The 20,354-nt window shown below is 38.4% G+C and overlaps 1 non-coding gene and 1 pseudogene across 2 annotated transcripts in view; both read left to right on the top strand.

The window, feature by feature from the left end:
- The window catches only part of LOC149004568 (uncharacterized), a 31,777-nt pseudogene extending 12,537 nt beyond the window's left edge, over window positions 1-19,240 (top strand). Inside the window, exons 9-11 of the transcript XR_016169940.1 lie at window positions 2,809-2,835; window positions 2,947-2,982; window positions 17,575-19,240. The product of XR_016169940.1 is annotated as an uncharacterized LOC149004568 (transcript). The remainder of the gene's footprint in view (window positions 1-2,808; window positions 2,836-2,946; window positions 2,983-17,574) is intronic.
- LOC149004569 (small nucleolar RNA R71) lies at window positions 5,692-5,799 on the top strand. Its single transcript, XR_016170082.1, has one exon. It is a non-coding gene; the product is annotated as a small nucleolar RNA R71 (small nucleolar RNA).
- Window positions 19,241-20,354: the final 1,114 nt, after the last annotated feature.

The raw sequence follows: 20,354 nt of genomic DNA, 5'->3' as shown, positions 1-20,354 counted from the left end.
AATAAGGCTGTGCTACCATGTTAGGAAATAAGCTTTAATCAACCAAAACAGTAGCTGAACTTGAAAAAAAATGAAGAAGAAAACATAAGAGAAGATGAAGAATCTGCAACAATGAGCTGTGATTCTAGCAAGAGCAGACTAGAATCACAGTCTTCTTTATTTATAATGCTGCTAGGCTTTATTGCAACTTGAGAAGCAAGTTAATTTGCCGTCCATAAAAGGAAACTGATAGTAAATTTCACACAGAAAATAGAAAATTCCTAAAAGGAAACATGAATAATAGAAACTTCTATACTGTCTTAACTCTTCTTGACCAAGGAACCTTTCTGAAAAAGGAAAGCAGACAGCTTGAGCACCAAGAAAAACTCTCCAAGGCATGCACACCAAGGCAGCAACCTTGGACCATCGTATTCTCAACAATCATCATTTGAAAACCCTTAATATGTCCATGTCCATGATAGGAAAACGGTAGATTATTGCGTGGACCCTTATTGAGATACCTTTGAATGTAAATAACAAAATCCTAATGAAGTCTGTTCAAGGAGAGGATAGAAATCAACTCACAACATTGACTGGAAAGGTAATATCAGGTCGAGTCACAATCGAATAATGTAAGTTACAAACCAACTTCCAGGACTTCTTGAGGTCTTTCTATTTTCTGTGTGAAATTTATTACTCAGTTTCCTTTTATGGACGGCAAGTTAACTTGCTTCTCAAGTTGCAATAAAGCCTAGCAGCAAGTTAACTTGAATATTAGAAACTTCTATACTGTCTAACTCTTCTTGACCAAGGAACCTTGTCTGAAAAAGGAAAGCAGACAGCTTGAGCACCAAGAAAAACTCTCCAAGGCATGCACACCAAGGCAGCAACCTTGGACCATTGTATTCTCAACAATCATCATTTGAAAAACCTTAATATGTCCATGTCCATGATAGGAAAACAGTAGATTATTGCGTGGACCCTTATTGAGATACCTTAGAATATAAATAACAAAATCCTAATGAAGTCTATTCAAGGAGAGGAATAGGATAGAAATCAACTTAGAACATTGACTCGAAAGGTAATATCAGGTCGAGTCACAATCGAATAATGTAAGTTACAAACCAACTTCCAGAACTTCTTGAGGTCATCTACCATAGGCTAGAAGCTTTTTGTTGGGATCCATGGGCGTATATATAGGTTTGGGTCCTCACAATCTAGTACCCCTATCTTTGTAAGCAAATACAGAATGTTCTTCCATTGTAAAAGTGAAATTCCTCTCCTTGTATGAGTTACTATCATACTCAAAATTTTAATCTTTCTAGATTCTTAGTTTTATAATTTTTGTTGTAAGTTTGCCTTCAAATGCTTGATTCCTTTGACATCATGTCTACATATAAAATGGCTGTACCCACTGCATAAGGATTCCTTGTTTAGCAGGGTCAGGGGAGTGTTAAATATATGCAGGCATACTCCTGTTTCCAGGACCTGAACCTGTGACCAAGCACTACACAACTAAGCCATTAACCAATGTGCCAACCTCATGAATCATGTCTACATATATGATAATAAATGTTATCCCTGTTTAAACGGATGATAATACACCGAAGGATCACCATCACACTATGACGGTGCAAATTCATGTATGACCACAGCGAATGACCAACAATGCCGGAGGAGAGATCCATACAAGGACTTGTTGAACTTGCACACCATACCAAATTCTCCTTAAGCAATAAAAACTGGGATTGCTGCATATATACACTTCCTTTGTGAGACCACCATGAATGATGCGTGTTTAACATCTGGTTGATCGATGTTGGGGGGGGGGGGAAGGGAGAGTAGTGATGAGAAGAGAGAGGAGGATGTGGGTAACCTACATACGGAAGGAAGAAAGGGGATGTAGGTGGGTAAGCTACATAGATGTCACAGCAGAGCAGCAAGGGAAACAAGGAAAATAGAGAAGAAGCAAGGAGGAATATGTAACTGCATGTGAATAGGTAGGTGTGTAGTCTACATTAGGAAGCAAGAAAGATTCATGAAGTCCTTCAGTTTTGATTCCAAATTGGTGGATGGGTTTTTGGAAGGAAAAAAAGGGGGGGGGGGAGGGAGATCTGAGAAGAGACTTGAGTTGCCAAGGGGACGAGGGAACATGCAACCATAGTCACCTTTCTTGTGTTTCCTAATAAACTTTCTATTGGAATTCTTACTTCTGACCTTGGCTAGTCAAGAGTCAAGACAGCAAATTAGACTTTAGGAATAGAAGCGACTCTATCTCCTGTTCCTACTTATTCCACTCAAAACTTGATAAAAGATACTAACACTAACAAACTACTTTCAATCCTTATTGGACCAAAAACCAGGGTTGGACCAGTTCCACATGGGTTTGGGCTTCCAAATCTGCTCATGCTGGTCCAACCAATCAAATGCTAGTGCACCACCAATTATCCTTGAGTTTATCCCCTGTGCTGGCATCATCTTTTCTGTTGTCCTTAATATGGTTTGTGGTGAACTGGATCTTTTGGAACATTTGAAGTTTTATCCAAGCATGATTTACATTGTATAGGTGACAACTCAACTCAACCTTATCCCATGAAAATGGGGCTGCACATGTATCATTTTCCTTGAATCAGCTCTATTCAAGGCCTACATTTTGTTTGTGATAGTAACATTATATTCAACATTGTATTAAAAAAAAATTTCCTTGGGGGGGGGGGGGGGGGGCACAAAAAGCATTTTAGTGATTAATAACTGGGGATAACAATGATTCTAGCATGAAGTTTCTAGAGATATCCATGCTGTAACAACTTTCTTTTACTTCATGTGCAGGCATCTAAAGATGTTCGTCAGGTGAAGGTATCAGGCATACGTTTCAATGAACATTATCTAATTTCATCCATTCAAAGCACTACCGTATTCACATTTGATATACTTTTTTTCTTTTTTGTTTCTTCAAATTATCTACAGAGGCAAGGTGTTCCTGCGGTTGATATGCGATCAGAGGTGAGATTGCTTAACCTATAGTCTACTAGCAAATGTGCATGTGCAAATTCTCAGATGACCAATCTCTTTTGGGGGAGAGAGGGAGAAAGCAGCTTATATATATTATACAGCTTACCGTATAGCTCATTGTTCAGTATTTTTTTTGGTCTCTACTCTGGTGCTTGCCTACCCAGTCAATTTAAGATATTGATCTAGATAACATATTGAAACATGTTACCCATACTTCCCGTCACATAGCTAACAGGGATCTCTGATACTTGACCTATAAGATATCCTCCAACTTTTAAAGCCGAAAATAAATGAGTCAATCCTTAAAGTGGCCAATACTAGTGACTGTATGTTTTGTTGTTGATTATAGTGTGCTAAATTATATTTAGAAAGGGGCAGTAACCACATCAGCTGGGGTTACTTATGAATTAATGGGTGATGGATAACTGCAGCTGATTTAACGTCTAACCCCTCCCCCCCCCCCCACCCCCCAACCAAAGAAGAAATAAATTAATAAAACTTTTTCTGCTCATGAAATCAGAATATTTTTTTCTTTGCTCATATTAGTTTACAATCATTGTCTAAGTTCTTCCAACAAACTGGTCATGTTGTAGCTTTGCTAATAATTTTTGCTGTGTTGTGAACAGTGCTGTGGTAATGCTACAGCAATTCTGTAGCATTGAGATTCTATTCATCCCTGTCCTCCAATTCTATCCATGTTCCACACCATTTTTTCAGCTTATTTGCCTTCCCCACACTCCCTGCCATTCACATGCCATTCTTATTTTAATCAATAAAGATTACTCAAAAATAAGAAACTAGATCAACTAAACAAATAACAACAACATAGTTAAAAAAATTAAATTGGGTTGCCTCCACAGGCGCTTGTTTTCAAGTTGACAGCTCGACTACTTCCCTTTGCTATGCAGTTTGGAGGTTGATTGAAGTCTGGTGATGCTCCACCAGTCTTACCCAGTAATGTTGGATTCCTTGCATGCTCTACTTCCCATGGCCATTTAATGATCTCTTCTTTCACAACTTCTTTCGTTATTAGATTTAATCTCATTTGGTGCTCTACAGAATTGCTATGACATTCCTCCAACAAAATCTTAGGCTTGTAGATTGAAAGATTGATCCCTTTGATCTTTGTTATAGTCCATCCCAATGCTTCTTTATACTTTTGCAACTCTTCAAGTAGCTTTCTCTCTTGATGCTCTGTTAGCACTGATGAAACAGTAATAGGAAGTATCTTTGCTTCTCCCAAGTATGCATACTGGAGGTAATCTGAAAGAGGCTTCAACTCCAACATAGGTGGCTCTCCAATACATGGTTTAGGGTGTTTGATCTCACTTTCGAATAACCCATGGGGCTCAAATTGATTCCCCTTAAGTTCATCAGCTGATTGTAAGGATTGTTGGCTATGCTTCTTCAACTCCGAGCTTCTTGAAAATTGACATTGGCAAAAGGTTGATGCTCGCTCCAAGATCACAAAGGGCTCTCCAACATAATTATTGCCAATAACAGATGGAATGGTGAAACTTCCAAGATCTTTCAAATTTTGAGGAAGTTTATTTATTTGAAAAACACTCTTGTGGCATTGTTGCCGTTTTGAATTCTCCACATCTCTTCTTCTTAAAGAGGATGTCTCTCATGAATTTAACATAGTTGGGCATTTGTTCAACTACTTCCACTAATGGGATATTGATGTGGTGCTACTTCAAAACATCTAAGAATTTTATAAATTGCTGGTCCTGCTGTGGCTTGTGAAATCTTGAGGAAAAGGTGGTGGTGGTCTAGTGATCTTCTTTTCTGGGCTACTTTGTTGTAGTGATGTTGTAGCATTCTGTTATGTAGAATCAATTTACTGCTTTTGAAAAGCCACTATATCTTCTTCTCTCCTTCTTGGATTGAATGTTCTCCTTTTGTTTGTTGGGCTTACATTGGGGTTGTTCCAGGATTTTCCCATTTCTTAATTCAATAGCTTTGCAATGTTCCATGTCTTCACACCTATTTTTTCGTTTAACTTGGCAATGTTCCTTGAGGTCGGTTTCTCAAAACATTAGCTAACTATCCTGTTTGATTCTACAAATTCCTCAATGAAGCTGCTTGAGTCTGAATAATCACTTCATTCTTTGCTATATTTTCCTTTAATAGACTCTTTATTGATGAAGATGGTTCCATAGGCTGAATCTTTGCTTGTTGTGGGACACTTGGAGGGTGTTGTGGTTGAGTTGGGATTGAGGAAGGACTTACATTTTGTCCTTGAGCATTCCAAGAGAAATTGGGGTGCTGCCTCCAATCGGAATTTATAGGTGTTGGAATATGGATTGTAGGCCTTGTTGAAATTCCCAACAAACAAGCAGATTTTGGATGGGCAACTATCAAAGAAATGCTCCCCACTGCAATAAGTACATGAGATTGTTGCCTTTTGCTGTGATTTACTGCTACAACAAAATTCATTGACTTCAACACAATAGTTAGAGAAGACACTTTTGCAATCAAGGCTATCATTGCATCCAACTCATGAACACCTACTACTATCCTATTTGCAGCTACTTTCTCAGCTGGCCATTGACAATTGTTGTTGGCTATTCTCTCCAAAATTTTGCAAGTTCTATTGTAAGACTTTGCCAATATAGTCCCATTTGCTAAACATCCACAATGGATCGAATTTGCCCATTTAAACCATTGTAAAAAGTTTCCATTTGAATCCAATGAGGCATTTCATGGTGAGGACACTTGTGCAAAAGCTCTTTAAATCTTTCCCCAAGCTTTATACAGAGATTCATTATCCAATTGTTGAAGACTAGTAATATCATTCTTGAGTTTGGCATTCCTTGGTGGAGGAAAGTACTTCATCAAAAACTTCTCTACTAAATCATTCAATGTAGCTACAAATTGTGGAGGTAGAGAGTTCAACCATGCTCTTGCTTTATCCAACAATAAATGAGGAAATAGCTTCAATCTCAAGGCTTCCTCAGTCATAGTGGGAGATCTCGCCACTCCAAAATAGAGAGATCTTGACCGAAATGGCGAGATCTCGGTCGAGATCTACCAAAATTTTGGCGTAATCTCGGTGACCCATCTCGGTGACCCATCTCGGTGGGTTTTAGGGCCCCGGTTGGGCTGAAATTTGGTTTTTAGTCTATTTAAGGCCTTTTGAATACATTGGTGGCCTTAGAATTGTGAGAAAATAACCCTAACTATGTCTTCTAAGTCAACCCTATGTGTAAAACCGAAATGTAGAGATATCAAGTAATTCATGTTATCAACTATAAAGTATTAAATACATTACATATCAAACTATCAAAGAACTTAAATGGCTTCAAAATTTTACAACCATAAGAAGTTTTAGACTTTTAGTATGTCATAAATCATAATCCATAAGCTCACAATCACAATTACAAGAGTATGTGAGTAATAAGATTACAAGACTACAAGACAAAGCAAGAGTATCACTCAGCATTCTGCATCAACTGATTCTGAACGGTGGCCACATATGACTCCCAAGTCAACTCATCACTATAGTATGTCACATATAGGTTTAAATGTCACATTAAATTGGTTTCCATGAAAGTTAGATCAAAGCTTGTGGATCTACATATATTTACACTAAACTCACACACCCATTGTAGAATATTCTATTTGAAAAAAATTCAAATTTGGGGGAAAATCTTACCTTTGTTGTAGATCTAGTTGAAATAGGCTTGAATGATGATAATTTGATATTGTAAATGTTTTAAAGATGTTTAGAAGTTGAATCCCCAACAAATTCCGACAAAAAATCAAGTTTTGGCAATTTTTTATGGTTGCAGCAAGAGAGGCGAGATCTCCCATCTCGCGGATCTCGCCTTTCCTCTCGTCTCGCTATGTCAAAATAGCGAGATATCTCGCGAGATCTCGCGAGATCTCGCAAGATTTCCCACCATGTCCTTAGTAGCTCTTGGTATCTTGAAAGAATCTCTCACCTCCATAAAAAGTCTAGGTTGGAGATGAGGACCTTCTGTTGGCATCCCACTGTTTGGAGCATTTGGAACATCATTGGTTTAGGCTCAAGTTGTGGTGCTTGAATTTTTGGTCGTACTATACAGTCTATACTTGGATTTAGCTCTTGCAACATTGGTACAACATACTCTCTAATTGCCCTATCTCTATCATCTACCTCAACTGCTATATTGTTACCATTATTAGCACCAATTCCCACTGCTTCAACCATTCCTTGTATTGCTGTTGAACCTCGTTGCTCCCTTCTCCTAGCTCGGATTGTCCTTTCAATTACTGGATCAAAGGGTATCAACTCTTGATCACACGGTGTATCCATACAAGAATAAAGCACCTGGGAATAGAAGAAAACTAACATAAAAGTAAAGCACATGCTGTAAATAAAAACTAAAACTCTCTTTTACACTGATTAACAATGATAAAATTCTTCGGCAACTACGCCAAAAACTTGTTTTCTTGTATTTTGTAAATGTTATACAAGTGCATGTGTCGCAATTAAGTAATAAAGAGTAAGAGTATCGTTCCCATGGAGAAAACTATCCTTGACTTTATGTAAAAGGATACTAATAGCAAAATTTAATGAAAATATATGGACCAACAAACTAATTAAGAAATGATAGAGGAAGTAAGCTATAGATTCTTTTACATTGAAAGCTAGGGATAATATTCTCCATGGGAATGATACTCTTGAAAATATATGAACCAACAAACTAATTAAGAAATGACAGATGAAGTAAGCTAGAGATCCTAAAATCAGAAAGCACACATTGAAAAGAACTTCAAGCAGTGGTAATGATGTTTGAATTCTATTTCCCTTCTCCTAAATTTGGGCTATGAATACTCAACAAAACAATCAGAGAACCTGGAACTAAATATTATACGTAGAAATCTTCTGGTGCACTTATGCATTCATCATCCTACTTTAAATCCATCATATTCCTAGGGGAGTTAAACTAAGGATGTGGAGTTACTCTTGGGTTCCGGAGGAGGTTGTGTGAGGCAAATGAATATTCCTAACCTACCTGCTAATTGACTTAGTCCACTTGGGGATTAAGCCAGCAGACACTGTTTAACATTAGTCTAGCTCCAATTAACTTCCCAGCAATTGAAAGTACAATATTCATTCAAAAATGGCCAGCCAATAAATGAACATAAACAAAAACACACACATATATATATATATATCAAACAAACCTTGCTACAATCAAGGAACGACACGCCGGAAGCAGCGAAGCAGCGAAAACAGACCGAGAACAAAACCCAACGCCAGTAAAATACACAAATATAACAAATGAAAAGGCAAGGTTTAAAATAACATATAATATAACAACAAACAGCCAAACGGGACTGGCAGAAGAAAAAACAAAAAAAAACAAAGAAAGAGCAAACAGACCCAGACAACAAAAACAAATACAATAGAAATGAGCAAACAGACTCCAAGCAAGTCATGAAGGGATGAACCGAGAATACGTAAGTCATTCTCTAAAACGGAGTTAAGAGCACACACGGGCCAAAGCAATGGCCAAAGTAAAGACGACCCCCCCCCCCGAAACCGCAGCCATGGACGGAGGTGGGACGGGGGGGCCATGTGTTATCGCGGAAAAGCTCGAAAAGCACGGCGGAAAAGACATTCGCGAGAAATCGGAAAGTCGGCCCCATGTCGTCGCGGGGCGAAGGAGGTATTAGATTGCAAATCTTCCATGGCTACAATAAAGTTATAGCAAACTAACAACAAATTAAACACTCAAGCTCAAATTACAGGATTATGTACTCTATCATCACAACATTGCAATGAAATCAATTCATATGAAATTTAAGAACGGAGAAATTATTACAGCCTTCAATGGAGTACAACTAGAATGGATATAAATAGGAAAAATAGAACCAAATGGAGAGCCAGATGATGCTTCCATAGTGCTCTAGTGCTCTCCTGCAGCTGCTTCCTCGGTTCCTCCTCCTAGCCGATTCCTCTTCTCTATTTTTTTACCTCTTGTTTCGATGATGCTGTCCCCCTTTTTTGGCTGCTCCCTTTCTTTCCTTAAAGTGCTAGGGTGAATAGGGTTGTAGGATTAGAACCTTTTCCCTTGAAGTCAGCGGTTGAGATCTTTCAGGTAGTGACAGAAAGGTATGTCCAATCAGCTAGCCACTTTTGCTGGCCTCATTTGATGTGTGCCACATGTGCTTGGATAAGCCAGATCTGGAAAACTATGCTGCAGCATCTCTGCAGGAAACTTAGAATATTTGTTATCTGTTTACATCACATATCTCATGCCATTTCTTTTTCAATATAACTCTGCACTTCCTACAGTGCCAAGAAATTACGATGAACAATTTTGTCAATTACATTACAGAAAATTCATACAAAAACAAAATAAAATAACTACACTAGACTTAAAATACTAAGACTCTATAAACTACAATTAAGTAAGAACACTTACTAAAAATAAGATAATCACTCCTAAATCAAGCTATCTCAAGCATAAAAGCAATAGAATTAACTCTATTTCATAGATTTATCAGTAGTTTATAATTATTGTCTAAGTTCTTTCAACTATTTAAATTTTCCATTAAAAAAAGGTATTTTTCTTCTTAGAGATTGGACATTGAGGGAGAGTTGCTGAAAGAGAAAAAGGGTCCCGAAGGGAAAAGGGAGGGTACATAGGAATCATAAAAGATAAAATAGTAGTTGAATTTTTTTTTTGGGGGTGGTAATGAACTTCCAGAAAAGGAAATACCAAGAGGGGCATAAAGTGAGGATGGGCACTCAAAGTTTTCCCTTTTCTATTTAAGTTTTTCAAGTGATACACCAAGTAAGAAGAAAGAAAGGAGGAAGGGGATGTCCCAGCCCCCCGTACATGGGGTGGGGGTGTTGTCACTGCTAGTGTAATATTGCCCTCATGTGGGTTTTGTTTTAATTGTTCTTTCACTCCTTCCCCAACCATTTGGGCCCATGTGAGTGATATTGTTGGTCATGCTACGGTTGGTGTTCCATGGAACATCTCTAACCCACCTCCCTTTCTTTTTCTTCTCCAAAGTGGTGTATAGGGAATTCTCTCAAAGGCAACACCTTTTCAGAATTTATTTTGTGGGTTAAAACATCAACGTTTCAAGCAAAGATTGAGTTTTGGCATTGTATCATATCTATATATTCTTTGTTCTCATGCACAGAGTATGGATTGCAATTACTTTGTGTGAATATGTTATGCACCATTGTTCAGATGGGCCAATTGTAGTATCTTTGTGGAACTCTCGTTCATGTACTGTTGATCTTCCTTGAAATCTGCCTACATTATATATTGGGTGCTTCCTAAAGACACTTCAGGAAGATCCCTTGCACCAGATGTACTGCCATAGGTGCATAATTGTGTCAAGGGATGTAAAAGGAAATTCTACCAGACACATTCAAGGTGAGATCCCTTGGTGTATGTTATTTACTGATTATATTGTTTTTACTTTGGGATCTAGTGGTGTTGCAGAGATCAACTTTTGGATCAAGAGGTCTTAAGTTATGTAGGACAAACACAAAATATATGCTGGGTAACTTACGTCAAATTGGGAGAGGATGATTATTGACGATTACATCTTTGCATGGCCAAGATATCGTGAATAATCTTGGCCATGTGTAGTTCAGAAGTTGCCTTATATAGTTTACTTTTTATTTTCCTTGTTGCTTGGTTGACAACTAATCTCTCCTATTAGTAGATTTGGGAGATCCTATAATCTATGCATATTTACTTTAAGAATAGTTTATAATCTATAAATGAAGCATAATAGAGGAGAGTCATGCATGCGAGCTCTTTCCCTCTTTCTCCTTCCTCTATTCTTCTTCTTTCTGAATTTCCTTTTAGTTCTTAGGTTGATTAGAGGTAATGAAATCCTATCATGGGATTGGAGCCTCTCTACTAGAACCCAGGATCGAGAAGATATATGGCTGCTTATATATTTCAGATCAAGGCTTCTCCAGCAACTATTTTCTCATGCAAGTTCTCTTCCTTTTTGAGGTTCAATCTGTCTTGCATTTAACTCTGTGGGATGATTCTTTAATTTAGGTGTGGTATGGACTTGATTTAGATCACAAGTTATAAATGCTATTCTAGTTCTGGTAATTTTGAGTTCCTACTACAAATTACTACTGTTATTGCCTCTTTTTGGTAACCAAAGGTTTTAGGTCTTGCTCTCCAGGGCAATCTCACCCTTAAGCAAAAGTGAAATCTCGCTCGAGATCTAGTGTTTTTCTCAGGCCAACTCGAGTGGACTCGAGGGCCTATGTTAGGGGGTTTTAAGGGTTAGGTTGGGCTCAAAGTTGGTATTTATCTTATTTAGGCCTTCTGAACACATTGATGCTCTTAGATTTGTGAGAAAACAATCCTAAGTATGAGTTCCAACTCGACCCTAAGTTTGAAACAGAAATCTGCAGGAATGAACATGTGAGGTTATAAAACATGAAATATAGAACAATTAGGACGTATAAATAAAAAGCTAATGATAAGATACGAGAAATAACTTAAATACAAATATAACTCCATCCATATAAGTACAACAAAACATCACATTCTTGACTCTCAAAAATACAATAATGCAACCATCATCGTTCATAGTAGAAGTGTTGGGTATGGCTTATGCTTCACATTATGTTGCCAACAACCTTCCCCCTGACAAACACGGGAGTCTCAATCCCTAATGAGTGGGCGGGGGCTCAGGAGGGCCGTCCTAGCGGGGGGCGTATGGGTCCTATGGGATAGCGTCCCGGGCTTTTGTGGAGGCCTTAAATCACTTTGGGCCTCGGGATTCTCTTTGCAGTTTGGGCTTGGGGCCATGAATAGCTGTTGTGGCTTAGGGAAGTTGTTGGTGAGAGGAGGCAACAATCCGGCAAAAGATGAACTTGGGATGCTGTCAGCCAGATGGGAGGCTAGAGGAGGTGAGACTGGTCGAGATCTTGACATGTCTCGCTTGAGTTATGGGACTTAAAAGGGTGCTTGGATCGAGGTCCGACTCAACCAAGATCTCGGTCAAGATTGGGTATTTTGCGAGACTCGACCAGAGTCTCATCTCGAGCCTTCAAAAAGCAAGATCTTTGCTGGTATTACCACTTCCGTTATGGTATTTTCTAAGCTGCATTTGTTGCACTAATTTTCTTCCATTCTATTTACCAGAATCAACCTCAAATTTTCTTCTAAATAGACAACTATTTTGTGCACCTGTTTTCCCACTGTTCTGGTTAGTTTTTTTATGCATAAGGAACCTGACTGCTGGGTTTAATTTATTGCTTCCCTATTTGAGTTGTTGCTGCTGGTTCAAATTTTTTGTTTTATGATTTAATTTGCTGTTGTACTATTTGAGTTGTTGCTGGTGGTTTAGAATTTTTTCCTGATAAACAAGACTTTGCCCTGTGAGACAATTTACTGCTGATCGATCAGTTTTGTTGGTAAATAATACACTGCTCAATGAAGTGATTTACCGCTGCCCTGTTCAGTTTTTTACTGAATAATAAGCTGTTCTGCTGGGGCGTTTCATTGATGCTGACCTGTTACTGCTGAGTACATTATTGGGTTGTAAAGTATACCCTAATGGCTACCAATGCTGCTGCGGTCCTATTTATTAGAGTCGATTGCAGTTGTTTTTTAACTCTTCTAATGAGAGGGTCCAATTACTGATTCAATGCTGCACTTCTGCTCAATTGTCACTACTATTCTACCCTTTTTGGGCAGCTATTTGACACCAGTAATGATTGGAATTTTTTGTACCTGGTTTCATCAAGTCACAAGGTTCTTTCAAGCACCCAAACAATTCCTCAATACAAACTTTGAGATGCTAGTAATTGGTTATTATTTGTTCAAATTTAATGCCACACATGAAGGGCAGATTGTAGACTTGCTCTATATCTATTCAAGACTTCTTGAAGGTGTATTATTTGTGGAGATTTTGATTATAAGATTGTGTTCTATAGCAACACCTACCTACTTGATCGGTTTTCCTGACCTACTTGGTTTGTAGTGACTTATATTATTTTTTACCCGCATATTTGGTGTAGTAACCCATATTGTCTTTTATCTACTTACTTAGCAGTAACCCATATTGTCTTTTATCTTCCTTCTTAGCTAACAATTATTTTTATTCGACTTGCAAAAGCTTTTGTTTGAGGCTCTATTTTTATGTCTGGTTCAGCAGATTACTACCTACTACTAGTGTGGACATTAGAGTTACATATTTTTTCTATGTTTGTAGATGTTGGAGCTACGCATTTTTACTTGTGGAACTCCCCTGGCATTTGCTTAGATAGTGCCCCGATATGATTGTTATTGTTATGCTTATGCATATGATTTATCATCACCACCACCTATTATTCTTATTATTAGATGGTTTGCCTGGCAAGAAGATTGTTTACTTAAGTTATAGTTATTGTATTATATCCTGGGGTGAAGTTCTTTTAGTGTCTATTGGCATTTGCTGTGGCTACTAAAGATTGATGAAGTTTTTTTATTTATATGCTTTTGTTATTTCAAACTGGAGCCTTTGATTTGTATTCTCTAGATTGAGGGGGAGTGTTGATGATTACATCTTACTATGTCCAAGATATTGTGGATAATATCAGCCATGTGCAATTCAAGATGGCATAGTAGAGTTTATTTTTTATTTTGCTTATTGCTTGGTTGACAATTTATCTCTTTAGAATAGTTTTCTTTTTAGTAGACTTGGGAGATCCTATGTAATCTATGCATATTTACTTTTCTTTTTGCTGTAATTTAGTTTAGGAAAGTTTTAGTGGTTTGTAATCTATAAATAAGGCATGATAAGGGAGAGTCTCATACATGTGAGCCATCTTCCTCTTTCTCCTTTTCACCTTCTCCTTCTATTTTTCTTCTTCTTTCCGAATTTCCTTCAAGTCCCTATGTTAATTATAGGTATTGAAATCATGAAGTGGTGAAACTTGAGGATCGAGAGATATCAAAAAGTGAATGCTTTATATCTAATGATATGAACCAGATCCAGGGCCACACTAAGGGTCGAAACAGGGCCTAGGGTGGCAATCCAACACCCTATGGCCCTATAGGAGATTGCCCATATTAGGGCATTCTAGTAATTTGGTTGTTCTAGTTGAGTCAAATTAGGGTTTGTTGGATTCAATATGTTAGTAGGATTCCAAGTCTACTTTTTATTTATTTATTTACTTTTTGAAGTTTGGTTTAGTTTTTGGTCAACCTATTAAAGAGTCCTAGTCAAGTTAGGAGTCCCAATTAGAGAGGTTTTCCCTTAGTTATATTCTAATTTCTACAAGGAGTCTATTCCTACTCATGTTTTGTAATCTGAATTATCTTATGATGAGTTAAGACAAAGTCCTTGTGATGCGAATGAGATCCAGGACCACCCAAAGAGGGCCCATAGAGGCTACCAATACCTTGTGGCCCTACCACCAACCTAGGCAATTTTGTCCAAGCGTCAAGGTGGTGTGATAATTTTGCACTTTTTCGGTTGAATCCAATTAGGCTTTAGTTGGGTCCAATATGTTTGTGGGACCTAGATCTATTTTTGTTCTTAAATTTGAGTCCATATTTGTCAGAGTTATTAAAACAGTCCTTGTTAGGGTAGGATTTCTAAGTTGTGAAGGAGTACTCTAGTTTTGTCCTACTCCTTGCGAGGATCTCATATCTACTCTTAGAATTCAAATTAGACTCCCCTAGAGTGAAATATGAAGGAACGTGTGAGTTAAAAGTCTTGGTCAATTAAGAGTTTTAGTTTGAATTGTCTTGCTAGTTAAGAGTCCCAAGTAAGATTTCCTTCAGAAGGCTATAAATAAGCCTCCTAAGATTGTAATCAGCAAGTTGACTTGATAAATAAAATTGTTTGAATGTTGAAGGTGAGGAAGAAGTCGTGGGTTCCCCAGAGGGGGCCTGTGGCAGCTTCAGGAGGATTGAAAGTCTGCAGAATTTCCTTTTTCCAGCATTCCTGTGACACTTTCCAAGTAAGTATGAGCCTCCACCCCAACCTCAGTCTCATTTTTTACTCTCCTCTCTCATCTGCAAGCTTCCCTTACCCCTTTCAAACCTAGTTTCTACATCCCAGCCCCTTCCCCTCCATCAAAGGTCATTCGAACCCTCTTTGAATCCGGCAGCAGCCTTGGGAACTCCCCTACCCCCCCCCCCCCTCTTCTTTCCCTTCCCTGACTCTAGACTACTAATCCCAGCCTTATCCCCTCTCTTTTCTGCTTCATCTCCTCCAAAAGCTTGCAGCACTTCTGGAATTCCAGAAAATTAGAAAACCAGAATAGAAGTAAGTGTTCTAAGACCAAAGAACCTATTCCCTTGGCCTAAACCCTTCCCTATCTAAAATTAGAACCTAACCACAGTGCCTACCTCCGATCCTAAATTCCAGCCCCTGCCTCCCTCAAGACCCTGGATCTTCTGCAACTTATCTTCTTATTAGGAAACCCTAATTTCCATAAAACCCACATTCTCTAAAATCTGAATGCATTAAGACAGCAAGGTTTCAAGCTTGAAAACAAAAAATCCTAGACCCCTAAGCCTGGCCAAACCTACTCCCAACCCATTGCCTAATCCTAGTACTTACAAAATCCATCAAAAAACCCTCCACTGTGGGACATTACAGCCCTATAAGAATACTGATTTTTGGGAAGAGAATCTAGATTTAGTCATCAATCGTTCAAACCCTAGATCCTAGTTCTCATCACTTTATTAGAACAAGAGTCCTAGTTTGAATCACCTTCTAATGATGAGTCCTAGTGCGAGTCCACTAATGTAAGGCTATAAGTATAGCGCCAAGCTTGTAAGGACAGATTTTGATTATTGAATTAACTGAGAATTGAAGGTGAATATTAGAGTCATGGGTTTCCCGAGGAAGGAAGACTGCGGCTGCTATGGAGTTCTAGTGGCTGTTATCATTCAAGTGCTTCAACCTCTCTCTCTCCTACAAATAAGTACAAAGATTCCCCCACTCCCGGCCCTACCTTTCTCCTTTCTATTTCTCTTTCAAAACCCTTCTTTTCCCCATCCTCCCTAGCCTGTGGCACCCCCCCCCCCCCACCAAAAAAAAAAAAAACCTATCCCTATTCTCCCAATCCCATCCTGTTCCCCAGCCCTAGTTCGTCATCCCTGCCCTCCTTTCTTCCTTTTTCCCCCCTCCATCAACCTTGCGACAGCATAGCCTTTTTCAGTTTTCTAAACACTATAAATTTTCCCTACCTTCTTCCAAAACCAAGAGCCTAGATCTCACAAGCCCCTCATCCAATTGCCAGCTCCTTGAGGGTTCAAACATCCCTCCTTTTCCCTCACCTTTGGTCCTAATTACAGCCCCTTTCCCTCCACCCAAAACCCTAGAAAATCCTACCCTTCATCTTCTTCACCATACCTTAGAAACCCTAACCTTTTTTCACTTATATCTTTCAAATCTTTCTTCTAAAGCCTATTTCCTTTTAGAATCATTATCCCCAATTCCTCCTACCTTCAACCTAAACTTTAACTCTAGCCACCCCTTAGAAACCCTAGAAATAAGAAAACCCTAATTCTCTTAAACCCTAGAATTTTTCAGTTCTGAATTTTAAATTACAAGAAGGTTCAGATCTGGAATTCATTATACCCTAGACCCGATGCCTTACCCAAACCCTATAGGTCCTATATCTAAACCCTAAAAACTTTAAAGGCAGCATTATACTAGAACAGCAGGCTTATAGAACCCTAGATTTGCTGCTGGTTCACTTGAATTGATCCTAAAGACTAACTCTAGATTTGGCGTTTACATCACCTAGGGTCCACCATCAACAAGGAAAGTGATACAAAGTATGATTTTTCTCATAGAATTAAAGTAGAATGGATGAAGTGGGGAGGTGCATCTCGAGTGTTGTGTGACAAATATATGCTGGTTAAGCTCAAGGGGAAATTCTATAGGATAGTACTAAGACCTGCAGTGACCTAATGGGGCAGGTTGTTGGGCAGTTGAGAAGAGAAATATAGACAAAATGAGTATAGCAAAGATGAGAATGATGAGCAGGAAAGGAAAAAAAAAATCAATGATTGTAATAGAACCAAACTGGGAATTGCACCAATCTAGGACAAGTTTCATGAGAGCCATTTAGGTTGGTACAATTTTGTCCAACCGGGACCCCATAAATGCACTAGTAAGGAATAGAGACCAGATTCAATTAGATGGAGTCAAAAGAGGTAGGAATGTCTTAAAATGACTATTGGGAAAGTGGTAAGAAAGTATATGCATGTGATTGCTCAATCATAGTACTGCCGTGGAGTGTTGAGTGGACGACTAGGATCCGTGCAGCCAACCCCTTCTGAGGGGTTGTTCCTATCATTTTACTTTGGTTTCTTCTTTTACAAATTTTCTCTTTTACTTAGTTTTACTTCTTTTATCTGTCTTGTCTCTTATCATCTTAACCTCTATATGATGCATTTAGCCGATCTAATTTAGTCGGGATGAGGTTGTGGTTGGAGTTGGATGTTAAGAAAATACCTTGCACAAATGTTTGGGCTTCTTGCTTACCAACGAAAAGTTTAGTGGCTTGTCTACAAATTATAATTAGGTTGCTTTTCTTCAGCGTCACCTAGTGATCCTTATGGTTTGTTTGTTCTTATTGAGCAGATAAGGAGACAATCAACTTCGGAACTTAAAGTCTTTAGGAAGCGGTGGGACAAAGCTGTTAAAGAGGACAATGAATGGATTGACCCATTCAAGAAGAGGCAAAGATGACCGTGGCTCAGCTAAAGGTTTAGCTTTAATTCTTTTTTTCTATTTTTTTGTTAAATTTATTCATTCTTTTGACCAAATCTCTACTCTTGCTTCTCGTGTCATTTTATTGAAGTTCTTGAAGGTCATTGAATCCTAGATAGAATTTTTGCTTGTGTCAAGTTACTTTTTCTGACCCCAAAAAAAGTTATTGTTGTAGCTGGACTCGATCACTTTCGATCAGTATCATTTATAATTACGTCTGCAGTTTCGGAACAGATTCTGGGTCTGGAACAGGTGCTGGCTTTTTTCCCGTTGTGGGTTGGGGCTGTGAGGTTCAGAGTGTGTTCTAGATGCTCAATCTACCAAACACTGTCCGAAAATACAGGAAATTAATTTTGAAATCTTTTTATAATGTTGCCCACAGGAAATTAATTTTGAAATCTTTTTATAATGTTGCCCGCTGATCTCAATCATCACTGACAATCTTGTTGAAATGCTTCCATATGAACTTTCCACCTTGTTTCCAGACATCTTCAGTCAGGGTTCATAATTCCGATCGCTGGGAATCTTAATGCGCTAATCTGGGAACTGCCCTAACAAGACAAGTGGAAAAAATAGGCCTTTGTTGCTCGAACTCAACTGCAGCTCGATCATTCAGGTTTTTTTCACTGATACAATAGGGGCTGGAGGTATTGATGGCACAAGATTTCCAATATGGGGTCAAATTATCAAATGAAGAAAGGTTTTCCAAAATGAGAGAACTTTTGCTTATAGTGCCGAGTTTTCCCCACACCCGGCAGATTATTTGTTGCAACCCTGACTTCAGGAAGCTTTCTGCTACCCAGCTTGTCAGTTAATGGACTCTTAATGGGTAGTGTAGCTGTAGATGTAAATATTTTGCTAGGGCTCAGGAGCTTTCTTGTTATCCAGATGTGCAACCAAAGTGATTAAATCGTGAAAGGTAGGTTGTATGCTTTAGCAGTTCGAGCATTAATTTGGTTTGATGGTCGACATTTTTAAGTAAACGGCGTAGTGTTGTATGGCTACTAACACTGTTCTCTTTGTCCGCCTCTCTGGCCTCTGCTCTTGCTTCATGTGCCACCCCTAAAGCTACTCCATCTCCCTTATCTCACCTCAAACCTTATCCTGGAGGGCTGTATCACAGGAAACCCCATCAACCAACCACCATCCCAGAAGTGCAGTTTGATTCTTTCTATGCTTACAGAAAATACAGCTAATAATGTCAACCAAAAAAATAAAAACCAACCTAATAAGGGTTACGCTGCTATATAAAACTTGTAGATTCTCTATTGAATGAATCTGGATTCTATGCTTGGATAAGAAAAAGAAGAGGGAAGAGTAAAAAGAAAGAGAGCTTGGAACGTAAGGATAGAGGGAGGCGTAAATCATTCAAGGGATGACAAGGATATTGTATCACTCATCCAACTATAGCATTGATGAACCTTTAAGCCCAAGAGTACTTATTCAGTTGATGAATTTGAGATAGAACTGAAGCGGAAAAGAATTTTCGTTGTTTGATTGAAAGACATTGAAGCGAGAGGTAATTTTAGTACGCATTTTTGAATGATATCTCTTTGTCCTTTGGTCCATTGGACTTTGACAGGAGCGACAGACAGAGGGCCCTCTCTACTTACACAGTTACACGGCCTTAAATGGAGTCCGCAGCAGTACTCATTAGCGACAAGTGCAGCTTCTTTAAGCATGGAGCAATGAATAAACCACTGAATTCAGAAATTGGCGGTGCTTGCATGGAATGGAATAGGCGTAAAATTGGAGTCTTGATCTTCTATTCCTTTGGATAGAATTATGTGCTCTTCTCACACTTCTTTACTTTATAATAAGGTAAGATTGATGTTCGAATGCTAACAAAATAAACCAAAAGTGAACACTGATATCACTTGTGCCTTACTTCCATTGTGTAGTAAAAAAATGTGAATAGAGTATCAATCTTTATTCATCAGGTAGAGGATTCGGTATATAATTGGTGGATGTAAACGTGGTACTTACATTATGCATTGTTGAATGTATTTTGAAGTTGTTGTTCATTTATTTTTATTACAAACACAAATGTCAGTAGGTTACATGAAATTGGTTTACCATTTTGTAAATTATATTTGTGTTTCTAAAATATAGACGACAATAGCAACACAATAACAAGGAGCTCATTCTAATCATATTTGATCGATCATTGTCTTCCAATTAGTGTTATTTGAGATTATATTAGATACAAGACCTAAAATTTATCATTTCTTGTCATTTTTCCTTATGTTATTTGTAACACATAAGATAAGGAGCAAATTGAAATTCAAAGAAAGCAAAAATGGAGTTGGATACTGTTATGATCATTCCAACAACAATCTCTGAAACGGAATAAGCGGCTGGAGCTAGACCTAGGGTTCAAGCTTGGATCCGGATGGTTCAATGGGTGCTTATAAGAGACTTCCCTCAGAAAAGCTACATCATGAAGACCATGCAAATGACGTACAAGCTGTCCTCATGCGACTTCTCGGTGAAGGTGTCAGGAGTGAGGAATTCGACACAACCTTTATTCATCCTTCAATGCAAGATTCCAAGATTCATGGGGATTGGACTTTAGTCTCAACATAAAGAATAAACTTTGTCACAACCTTTTCAAAGATTGAATGGAATGGAGGCTAAATCTTATTTTGTTC

Source organism: Hakea prostrata, chromosome 9 (genome assembly GCF_041222555.1).
Source record: "Hakea prostrata isolate BN-2017 chromosome 9, UWA_Hpros_2, whole genome shotgun sequence".
In the NCBI taxonomy this organism is placed as follows: Eukaryota; Viridiplantae; Streptophyta; class Magnoliopsida; order Proteales; family Proteaceae; genus Hakea; species Hakea prostrata.
This window is presented reverse-complemented; position numbering and strand designations above follow the sequence as displayed.